The sequence below is a fragment of the Anarrhichthys ocellatus genome, unplaced genomic scaffold, assembly GCF_004355925.1.
Source record: "Anarrhichthys ocellatus isolate YVR2014 unplaced genomic scaffold, GSC_Weel_1.0 scaffold3, whole genome shotgun sequence".
NCBI classification, from domain to species: domain Eukaryota; kingdom Metazoa; phylum Chordata; class Actinopteri; order Perciformes; family Anarhichadidae; genus Anarrhichthys; species Anarrhichthys ocellatus.
In genome coordinates, this window is record NW_022280033.1 from 8,094,243 (window position 1) to 8,106,564 (window position 12,322).

At 39.4% G+C, this 12,322-nt stretch overlaps 1 protein-coding gene across 10 annotated transcripts in view; it reads right to left on the reverse strand.

Annotated features, from left to right (window-relative positions):
• The window catches only part of LOC116400010 (protocadherin-15-like), a 188,174-nt gene that overhangs the window by 144,759 nt on the left and 31,093 nt on the right, over positions 1-12,322 (reverse strand). Inside the window, exon 1 of one of the 10 annotated variants that reach the window (XM_031877608.1) lies at positions 4,772-4,992. The exons of the other annotated variants lie outside the window; for them this stretch is intronic. The gene's annotated coding sequence lies outside the window, so the exon portion shown is untranslated. Of the gene's footprint in view, positions 1-4,771; positions 4,993-12,322 lie in introns of those variants that run through there. 10 annotated transcript variants of the gene reach the window in all.

Here is a 12,322-nt window from a genome sequence, read left to right on the forward strand (position 1 = left end):
TATTTCTGAAGATTTACATCTTCAGTTCCACTCCGAGTGTTTTTAATGGGATTTGTTAATAATGACCATAGAATATTGCCAACCTCAACCTAACTAGCGACGGCTAATGTTACTAATTTTGACAAAACTACGAAAGCCTACATTTAGAGAATTTTTTAAACTCTGAAGATGGTTTTCTGCCTTCAGTGCTCAAGGGCGGCAAAATTAGTGCAGTCGTATTTGTTTCAGCACCAGAATGCATTTTGTGTGAAGCGCTGATGCAACAGTGAAGATTAGATCATTAGTCAGCCATGGGATTGTTGCAGCCCTTGTTAATTACCATTTTATCTCACACTCACACACACACACACAGACACAGACACAGACAGACACAGACACAGACACACACACACACACACATACATACACATACACATACACATACACATACACATACACATACACATACATCTGCTTGGTGTGAGCGCATGTAATAAAGAGGTGAAGACTAAATGAATGCAAACTGCTCACCCCAAGCGATGCGAGCATGAGGTGCCTTGAGCTGTGGATTGCTGAGCATTGTATTTCAATATGAAAGATAATGCTGAGGTGGAAGAACATGGAAAGCCATCCTGTTCTCTAACAAGCTGCTCCATCAAAAATAACCTGCTACATTGAGTGGAAGCCAAGCGCCCAGTGGAATGATTAGTCTCATTTGGACTTCCACCTGTATGAGCCACACCCCAAGGCTTTCCTTTCCATCCTCTGGTATGAACAACACCCTTCATCACTTCTTAGGATAATTCACCACTGCTTAATTTATCCCCCCTGGCTCACTTCAGATACCAGTATTTTATAACCTCTTTACAGCAGTTCACCCTATTAATACTTAAAGGGAAGATCCCCTTGAGCTTCCTCTCTTCAATTATGACAATAAAAATGGTATACACCTTTTGCCAGACCGGAAGCTCTAGCAGAGACCTCACATCAATCAAGCAACAACCACCAAAGCTGAAGTGCAGAAGCCCCTTAATATGCATTTAATCTGATGGCAACTAAACACTGGCTCCAAGAAAACCCCAAAGAAAGAAAGTTCAGGGTCTTGATGCTAATTGTACGCCATCGTATGCCCGTCCTGATTGGCATTCTGAAATATAAAAAAAACTTCCAAGTTTTAAAACCTTCACTGACAAACCTCACAGATACCTCATCCAGATTTTCATAATGTTTATTTTACCTATAGCATATTAAAACAGGGAGGTTAAGCTAACAGGGGTCAAGTTTTCCACCATGCTTTTAGAGCTGCAACACCATCAACAGAAAATTGATCAGCAACTATTCTGACAATTGATCAATCATCAAAAGTCACGAAAAAAGTGAAAAAAGTGCCAAACATCCCTTAATTGCAGCTTCTCAACTGTGATACTTTGCTGATCCTCTTCATGAACTGGATCATACATTGAACATCTGAGTTTTCAACAAATAATAATTCGAAGACATCACATTGGGCTTTAGATCATTGTGATGTGCTCTTTTCACAAGAAAAAGTAAAACAGATTCATTGACAATGAAAATGATTTTTAGTTGGACTCCTGCATATGTATATACACTATGTCATTTTAAATCACGATGATATAATTAATGAAATAGTACATTGTTTTAAATCTAAATGACAAACAATACGTAAAATATTAAACAAGTATGTCTGTTTTCGGACAATTCTGTGAGTTAAATGGCCGACAAATCAATATTCTGTCATCATGTTGATGTAAAGACCTGTTAATTCAATATATTAGCCTACTTAATTTGTCTTACAGATAGGTGTGTGTGGTATGATAATATTAGATTGTGAACAATTACGTTAACGTAATGGCCTTTACAGATAGATTGTTAGTATTGCCATTCACTGCACAGTCTATCAGTTGCAGTTCTATGGCCAATGCCTCTCTTCTCAATGCCTCTCCTTCATACAGCGGTACAACGCTGCTGTATGCTGTATTTTTGGGTTTTCAGCTGTGGTAGACCAGGGAATATTCAGTTAAAACAGATGCTCATTGTTCTCCGTTAGGATGTAATGTAGCCCCCACGGTGTATTTAATGTTGAGTGAGCACCGCGCCAGCCTGCGTTTAAAAAAAATGGACTTTTAATTCCTACATTGTTCGTCCACATCCGATCATATGGTAACTAAGGAGGCAATTTGGCCCTTTGTGCTCTGATTAATTTGGCATCCAATTAAAACACCAATCATACTTTTGTTTGAATAAAAACTCTTCACCACTGTTTTGGAAGAAGAAAATAACGAGAATAACTGGCAAACCAGCTTTAAAAATGACATGTTTTCTTTTTAAACAGCTGCACGGTGGATCTATTTTATGTCGATGTGAAGAGGGGTCCATGTGGATTTCGAAAAAGTAATTGATGAATATTTAAAGAGGTGTGTAACTTCAAAACAGAATTTGGTGGGGTATTGGTTTGTGTCGTTCTTAAAAACAAACATAAATCAAAATCCTGATAAAATCGTGGTTTGTAAAAAAAACAAAAACAACCTTTTTTTTTTATATCTCCTACTTCTACTACACTGTCCCTGACATTTTCAGACCGATAAAATAATTGGTTCATATGTCTTTCAAATTACATTCTTCACTTTTGTGGTTGGTCGAGTATCCAGAACAGTATCCAAGGCCACGGATCATTCTACCTAGAGTGTACAATTGCACACCAGTTTCCCTCTCGGGAAATGGCTCTTTGCTACATACAGTGCATAATATAATTCCCTATAGGCACTGCCCACTGAAAATAACATTACATACAAGTGCTTCAATAGAAAGAAATTTGCAGGAAATTATGTCAGGCACTCTCATTTTTTTAACTTCAGCTCCATCTTCTGACGAAGTGTTTCAGAACTTGTCACACATTAACGAGGTGAACATACGGCACAGAGACCATTTCAAGTCGATTGTCTAACAGGGCTGATGCACATACTATTGGCATAGCATTGCCTGTTAAGAAGCCTGTGAAGGATGTAAATTATCTGTGGATTGCAATGTAAATTTAAGGGTTAGGGTTAGATCAGCTCCTCTGAGTTTCAGACAAGTCCTTACTTTAGTTGTTGTTTTTCTACAATGTTATTTTTAGCCAAACGGCCACTTGGAAAGCAAGGCTCAGGCGTAATAAGTCATTTGACAGTAAAAGTTTTTACCCTTTTTTGTATTAAAGTAGAAAATAGAACTGTATAACACTGCCTTCTCACAGGAAACATTTGACTCAACATAGCAAGAACACCATAGGTAGAGCTAATAACATCAATGAGGTCCATTCTATTAAAGTGCCACATCAGGACAAGCATACTTAAATGTAAAGCAGCCAATTATACCTACACCTTTTGCTGCTATGTCAAAATGTCTGCAGAGGAAAATATCTATCCTGGGAATTGATAGACCTAAGCAGTAATAAGATCACAACTTGAATTTAGCTTTAGTACCAAAATGATGCAAACCGTTATCAACAAAGGGCCATAATTAATTGTGTATTCAGGTTGGCTGAATAGCCACTTGGGTTAATAGCATTTCGGCTGACATATATGTCGTCAATGGAAACATGAAGCATCAAGAGGAACTGTCACATAGTCATGTAGAGTTAGGCTGCTTTGCAGGTGATGAATCTACAGCTGTTTTTAGGTATGTTGAAAATGTTGCTATATGTGTGTATGCAAGTTATCGTAACTCTGACCTTTCAAAGCTGTATGTGTTTGTAGTTTAAAGTGTCATTTAGTAAGGTACTTTGTTTGAGCTAAACCTACAATGAGCAAGAAATTAGACAACATAAGCATTCAATTGAAGACTATACTGTGAATACATCATTATTGATGTATTTTGCATGCAAAATAAATGATGGCATGCCTCCAATTTACCTCAGACACGTGAGATCCCAAACAGGACTCTATAAGGCTGTGAGGTTAGTTGGTGGTGTAGTCTATAATATGCTGCAATCATTTAAGGTTTTAAAACGGTTTCTAATGTCTAAAAAGAGTACGCTATTGAGTAGTCTATGGCCCACTTAAGCACCAAATCATCCATGTCACAGTTTTTTAATAATATACCTTCGTGAGCCTGTCAAAAGACCATGTGAATGAATTCAGTTTTGAAGGGGCACGCGCCGCGCCTCCTGCAGCGCGACACCGTTCACACTCGCAGGGGAAGTTATTGTGCCAGTCGTGTTCTCGTTCAAATGCTCTTATTGATATGCATATAAGGCGGGATACAGAAGTCAACTAATAACAAAAAATGCAGCTGTCGATGCTCAGCCGGTGAATTGACACACTCATCGAGGTTTCCACACTTTAAGAAAATGTGGGTAATCACTCGCGTAATAGCTCATTGAAATATGTCAAAAGCTTCTGCATGGTGTGTCAAATGCATTTTGCAGTCAACCGCAGCCATCGATGGGATATCATCCTTAGATAATCCAAAGTGAACGCCGATGCGCTAAATCACTGTTTGAAAAACTTCACCCTCCAGAGATTAGCGGCACAGATCAGAGTTGATGTGAACGACTGCGCCTCGCCAATGGATTACTCATTTCACGGCCGGGAATCGACATAATACGGCGACAATGCTGGCAATGCATCGCCCCGAACAAGCTCCTATTTCATGGTCAAAAAGACAATTACGCAGTGAGAAGAGGAGACATTTGGGCAATATGTGTGCGCATCGTAACGCCCATGTGGTAGTTAAAATGATGGTGCGTGAAGCAGAACGACAATCGTCCACAAAATAACAGAAAACTTCTTACCATGTTTGAGCTCCAGAAGTACGTACCAAAAATCCCTTTCGGACGTGAAAAGAAGCCACAAACAACGGCCGGCAGGGCAGCTACAGCCTCGTCACACGGGCACATCCGCGCTCTGCTGCCCCGGTGTCTTTAGCCCGACGCAGCAAGAGACGGTGACACCTCACCGTGGGGATGTGTCATGGGTCTAATGCCAGAGGACTGCAAGGAGCAACACCGCTTCAAGTCTCTCTCTCTCTCTCTCTCTCTCTCTCTCTCTCTCTCTCTCTCTCTGGTCATGCCATGTGAAGCAGGTAGGCTAATCTTATTACACCAGTCAGCAAAGGTGATCCCGGCTAAAGCTCCGTTACCCCTCCTCCCACCCTCCCACCTCACATCTGCTAGATATATGCACCCAGTCAACTCATGTACACACCCGCTGAGACAGATGCATCATATTTAACGGGATGTCTTTCCTATATGTGATGAACAAGAAGGGGAAGAAAAGCCACCAAATCCACTCACGAAGGTCAAACTAATCCATAACTTATTACGGAGTGTGTGGACTGCAAGGCCATCCTCTCAATCCAAGGAGGCCCTGTAGTTTCTGACTGACGGTCGATTGGAGTGGAGCAGAGAAATAATACCACTGGAGGCGGCTAGCTATGATTCACCTGTCACTTTGCAATATTCACTCGCCTTTTCTTCCCTTCATCTTAAACAGGAACAAAAAGCCTCCCGTCAATATACTCTAATTTGATATTGTGCTGAATAAATCCCAAATAAAGGTCGCAGGGAATATTGAAAAATAACAAAAAAATATACAAGGTAGGGTCTTTTCAGTGGTAAAATTTCATACAAAATATGAAATTACCTTTCTCAAACAGTACATGTAAATGGTGAGGTATGAACTATTTGCCAGTGTCTATTAATAAAGGGAATATCATAACCATCCAAACCAATGTAAATAAAACTGACACTCTTGAATCCATGCACCATCAAAATCAGCTGTTATGATGACAGCTGAACAGATTGCCGGTTCAAATGTGACCCCACATATATGTGATCCTATAAATGAAGGATTCCTAAACTTTCTCTAGTTCTGCAGTTGCAAAGAGAAATATAGACAGATTGTGGTGTAACTCAACGTATTTTAGAGATGATGAACAAAAGAAAAGTCCACATGCAGTTTTTAATCAACAGCAGTATTTTGGAGTTCTGCTAAACCTGAAAAATGTCACTGAAAAGATCCAAAATGAAACAAAATGTGAGTTTCATAAGGCAGCAACATGCTGATGTTGAGCAGGACAGAGGATCACTAAAGTTTGGAACAAAGAGGCGGACCGACCGGTCGTCATCGCCATGTCTGTAGAGTGTGGCTAAAAAAGAAAAAAGGAAAGACCAGACATAAACATTTTAATAGTATGTGCTTTTAAATAATCACACGTTACATAACCCAGTTTAAAATGTGACATGTAGTTTTCGATGAAAGGGTATCTGAGGCCTGTATACCTCGGACAAAAAATAGTCGGGAACCACTGCTCTAAATATTACCACCGACATGCATAATTCAGAGCAGAATGGATGTTCACTCTTGACCTTTGAGAGCAGGAAAAAGCTCAACACAAAAGGTCCACTTACTAGCATTTGGAGTTTTAAATGGCATCTCGCAGTATCCATTGAATGGATTCTTAGATTCTCTTCTTCACAATGTATAATTCAAGACCGACGGCTCATTAGAGAGCGGATCATGTCAGTTTGTGTTTTATAGCAGTTCCATGTTTTAAAAGAATGTAGCTATATTTGTATCGTTAATATTATTATTATTATTGGGTGATTTGTCATGTCAAAGACATTGTAGAGGCTTGACTTGATTTGACAAAACAAGAAACCTAGAAGCCACTGAGGGGCCGCTATACCGGTGCTAATTGACGCATCGTCTTTGTGTATGTCGGTTGAATAACTCGCATCCCAAACGCATTTTAGTTTATATACAGACACATAAGGAACACAATACGAAAACGGCTCCAATAGACATGTAGCAGATTTGTAAATGATACAGGAACCATTAGGATACAGACAAGGCAAGATCATTGCACAGTTCATTGCATAATTCAAGCTAAAATGTGTGTAGCAATAGCCCTCTAACAGGCATGCATAGGGCCTGGATGAGTATGCAGAGCTAATCCGGGTTAAGTCATCACTACCTCCACTTGGCCTAGCTTGTTTTTGGTATGAAGAAGGCTTGGAGCAGAAGCTCTCTAATAATCAGCCCCTGCCACAGCACTAATTCTCCCTCTCATCTTGTCTCTGTTGCTGCAGAGAAAACGAGGGGCCAGGGGTTCAGGCAGGAGTGAAGACACTCCACAGAGGAGGGTGATTAAGGGATATCCTGCACTTGGGAAGATGTCTCTTCTCAGCGCCCCCGAGGAAGTCTTATTAGTGAGAAATCGCCAAACAGACATCATACATATCCATGTGTGTGTGTGTGTGTGTGTGTGTGTGTGTGTGTGTGTGTGTGTGTCTTTGAATAAAAGCAGTATGTGCGAATGCATATGTCTGTTAATCGGTAAAAAAATGAGAAAGGAATAATGGAGAACAGAAATGAACAATAACTGCAGGCACATATAACTAAAAATGAACAGGCCTCTCACTCATCAATATTCTATTATTCATAATATCATTCCTCAAATAACTGCAGTGTCTTTGCCCATCCTAATAATGTTGATACAAAGAGGAGTATGGAAACAGTCTTTTTCATCTAAAATGTCCAAGCTTTGTCTCTCTAAAACTAATTATACAAGCACTAAATACTTTTGACCAGGAGCGGTTCAGTTGACTTTGCGGTACTGTCTATTCTTCTGAGAATGCTCAAAATTGTATCAATGTTTGTGGCTTTTTCTTCCCTGTACAACCAGGGAAGCCTGAGGGTCCCTTTATGAATGACGCACACTGCCTATTTGTAGTTGGTTGAGGGTTCAATCGCTAAGCAGGGAAGTCTTCTTCAGGGAAAATAATTCCTATGTGTGATGTTGCATTAACACAGCACCTTAAGTCATTTCTTTAAAGCTCAGAGAACTGAATTTGCCTCGCAGATGTAAACTCCCTGCAGTGACGGATAGCAATGGTTTTATTATTCTCAATGAATGCTTCTTGTCTTACATATGGAGACTAGAGAAAGTGTTTATTCAATCTTTTTTTTTTTTTTTTGAATGGAATTGTTTGCCCATTGAATTGTGCCGGCCCATTAAATTGGTTTTGGGACCATTAAAATGTTTGAATATGACTCGTTTTCAAAGAGTGACTGGATGTCTTCAGACTGTTTCCGTAATTGGTTGCACAACATCTCGGTTGCACAACATCTGCAGCATTATTTAGCTTTATCAACGTATTGCACTTAATGTGTGACTCAAACAACCATCCAGTCAACATTGATCTGGAAAGGAAAGGGAAATGAACCGATGCTGTCCTCTTATTAGAGAAAAACTCAACTGATGGTGCAAGCTCTATGAATCAACGGCAAAATATTTCATCCACAGGTCCGTTTGTAGGAGAGCGTGGTCATACTTGGATGAGCAGAAAATGAACACAATTCTTCAGATGTCTTCTTTTTAAAATCCTTTTTTTGATATTGCTTTGCCTCTTTAAGGTGAGCGCTTAGAGCATATTGTCAACAAACTCACCAAAGCAGTGCCAGTGATGATACACGCCTTGTGAGAGAGAAATCAGGTGCAACAAGACACTGACTCCACAAAAAGGCATGCTTCATCTTGAATATGTTCTTTTTCCAACTGGGACATATTGAACAATTCTTCTTGTTGAAGCGTCATTTCCCTGGACTGTGTCTATGCACTCAGCTGTACAGTCCCCAAATCCTCTGCCTGTGAGCTCCCTTTAGGCAATCTCATCGGCATAGAACTGCATATGCACCTACTTGCCCAGACACACGCAGATCTAAAGCTGCAAAACAGCTGAAAGACTCAAATCGTAGGCCTGCAATTTAACTGGCTGCCTCTTTCCAGAAGTATGCTCAGGGTTTACTAACCTAATGCCACTAAACGAGGCAAGGCCTTCAAACCTTACCTCATTACCTTAGTGTGCTCTCCATCCTTTTTCTTTTTCTGTTGTTGAGGTACTAATACTAGAGCTGGACGATATGGTCAAAATCTTTTATCCCGATATATAGGTAATTTATATTAATAACGAACGTATATCTTAATAACGAATAAAATACTTAACAAATGAAAAGTGCTTTTCTCATTTATTTAAGAACTTGAAAGCGAAATAATAATTAGCTTTTCTGAGACATTCGAGTTAGTTTGTGCTTTTTTTTTTATCAATTCAAATGATGTAAATGTGTATCACAATATCTCTATGCATGATTTAATCACAAAATGATTCCATTGAAAGATAATAAATCATCATATTGAATTATCACCCAGCCCTAACTAATACCGTTACTTGAGAGAGAGACACAATGACTCCAATCTATACCAAACCCCAGAACCAAATCTGCTAAAATACTAGCACATTTCTTGCTTTAGACAGACAATTTCTAAACCACATTTTTCACTTAACACTACAAACAATTCTCTAACAATTGGCATAAATTAAATCTCTTGTGTTGACATTGAACAACACTCCAAGCAGAATATCAAACTGAAATGTCCTACTATCCCCTACTATTCACTGTCCTCCCAGAGAATATAAATATAATTAAAGTTGCAATTAAAGATCGGGCCCTCACACCATCACACACGCCGAGGGTACTGGCAGGACTCGGTTTGACGCGGCCGTGCATTTCTGTGACAATCAGACACTGCATGCACGAGTTAGATGGTATTTCCTGCATGGACCAGCAGCGTAGCCAGGACATTTTGCCAGGCCTCTCCTGCTCTGATAAAAAAAAAAAAAAAAAAACATTGTCAAGTTTGGGACAGTTTTGACAAAGTGCAGTCAAGTTACAACGGCTCGATGGATGATGGCGAACCATGTCAAATGGCCGCCATACCACGTTCCCGCCGTGGTACAACAAACTTGATAACTTTTCATCACAAAGGTCTTTAGATTGTTGTGACCAAATTTGAAGTTGATGTAATAATTTCGCTAGGAGGAGTTCAATAAAGTAGCTACAGTGCCTGGAAACAGCTAAAAAACATGAGAAATTCATACAAAATTAAAAATGGCTGACTTCCGGTTGGGTTTAGAACATGGACACCTAGACTTTTTTTTAAGTCTACATGTGATACACGTGCCTACCACATTTTTTTTACATTTTTAGCCCCACAAAAACACTATGGTTTTTCATGGCGAATAATGCATCGCCACGGCAACACCGTTCCACGAAACAACAGACCTTTGATAAAATTTAATCACGAAGGTCTTTAGATTGCACTGACCACATTTGAAGTTGATCCAATTAATTCCCTATGGAGCTCGTTAAAATTCAACAACTGGAAATAGCAATAATCTGCAACTTTCCTTAATACCCTGCCTACAGTCTGCACTTCTTAACCTTAAACTTGTTTTAAATAAAGATAAATACAAATGAAACCATGTGTTTTTCTCTGGAGCTAAGGGCATTAACAGTCGTCTTCCGACCATCTTCTGGAAAACTGATTGAGCAAGTTTCTTCTTATAAATACTTAGGCATGTGGATTGATGACAAATCTACTTTAAAACTCATATAGATAATTTATGTTGTGAATTAGGATTTTCAATAGGAACAGCTCTCGTTTGCCGTTGTATTGTAGGAAAGGATTGTGGAAGTGTCCTTTCTCTCTGTATTGGTTTATGGTGGTGTTATTTACAGACATGCTTCTATCTCTAACCTTAAAACATTCTAGATGCTGTCTATCACTCTTTTATTACTATTACTGACAACCATATGGCACCAACGATCATTGTGTCTTGTATCAGAAGGTGGGCTGGCCCTCCCTCTCTGTCAGTCAAGATCAGCACCTTTATATTTTGACATATGAAAAGGGCTACTTTAAAAGATGACCACCTTATATATAACATCAGTTCTCAGGACTGGCGTACACTATATGTTCTTACAGTAAATACCTATCTTGAAAATTCAGCCTTCAGTTATTTTGCCCCATTTGTCTGGAATTCCATACAAAGTAGACTTGACACACTGATATGAATAGGGCAATTCAAACAATTTGGTTCTATGATTTTAGACTGTTTTACTTAATTTGTTTCCTTTTTATGCCTACGCCAAGGATATTTCAGAATATGTATGTGTATTTAAATATTTGCTAATTTATTATTATTGTCATAATCTGCTCTACCCTTAGGTTATGTTTTGTTTGTTTCACCTTTCTTTCAGATCACTTCACTTCCACTTCGCGCCAGTTCTGATTGTCTGCCCTCGACTCACTTCTGTTACCTGCTTCTTTTTGGGATTTTCAGCCCAAAGTTTTTTTCTTCTCTTTAAATCATTGAAACTCTACCTGCTGCCTCCTCATCACTTTATCTGTGTTTGGGTCTAAATCTTTTCTCAACCTTAATCCCGGAACTGTGATAACTATATTTCTTTGTTATTACCATTATCACAATATTTATTTTGTTTATTTTTTCTGTACTCAGATTTGGCTCGTAAATGAGATCCCGATCTCAATGTGACGTTTGAAACGAGCCGTCTAATTACCGACTATTCTGTTATTTTAGAGGTTTATGTTGGTAATACAATATTAACAAAAGAACACAAAAAAGCCTTCTCACTCCTGTCTGTACCACACCAAGTACCACAGGTTGAAAGATGAGTAGACAGCTAACAGACTTGCTGATGCGTGACACCATGTGTGAAGAAAATCTAGGATAGGATAAGGATGTCTTGCTTTTTGAGCACAGCATGGTGCAAGGACACATTCCCTCTTTCTCTACCGGTACATTTTCTAGAGGCATGTGAGCTGGACTTCATAAAGCACCACCCCTTGCATTTGCTTAGAAGCCATGCACATGACTGAGCAAAATAAATAACAACAGAAATAACAGTGTTTTACTACAAGTTTGGAGCTTTAACATGACAAATATGCACAAGGACACATTTGAGACCAAATAAATACCAGAGCTCTAACCGACTTTTCGACAAAACACAGGTGCTCCTGCACACTTGAATGGTGAGTGTGTGATGTCATTAGCTATTTATTTATACACCGATGTGGGCAGAATGCAGCCTCCCACACAGTGAAGTAGTTGATGCTGTCTATGGTGCTGAATTAGAGCCATCTCTGTAAAGCACCCTGCACTCCCAGCGGTGCCTTTTCTGCCGTGAGTCTTCATTAGCATGCCAATTATCTCTCCAACAGATTGTTATTAATTAGGCTGATTTATCTTAAAAGTAAGAAAGGCCCACTTGACAAGTCAATATGTGTACTTGTCGAGCTATTTAAAGAATGGTGGGTAGTTAGTTCGAATGGTAGAATTGCCAAAGGTGGGCTCAGCTAGCCTCCATGGTTGAGTGAAAACCAACACAGACACACACGGGCATTCACACAAACACACATAGTTCTGCGCAGGGTGCTTGTTTCCGTTTTCAACTTTGGCTTATTCTGACTCCAGGCTTTG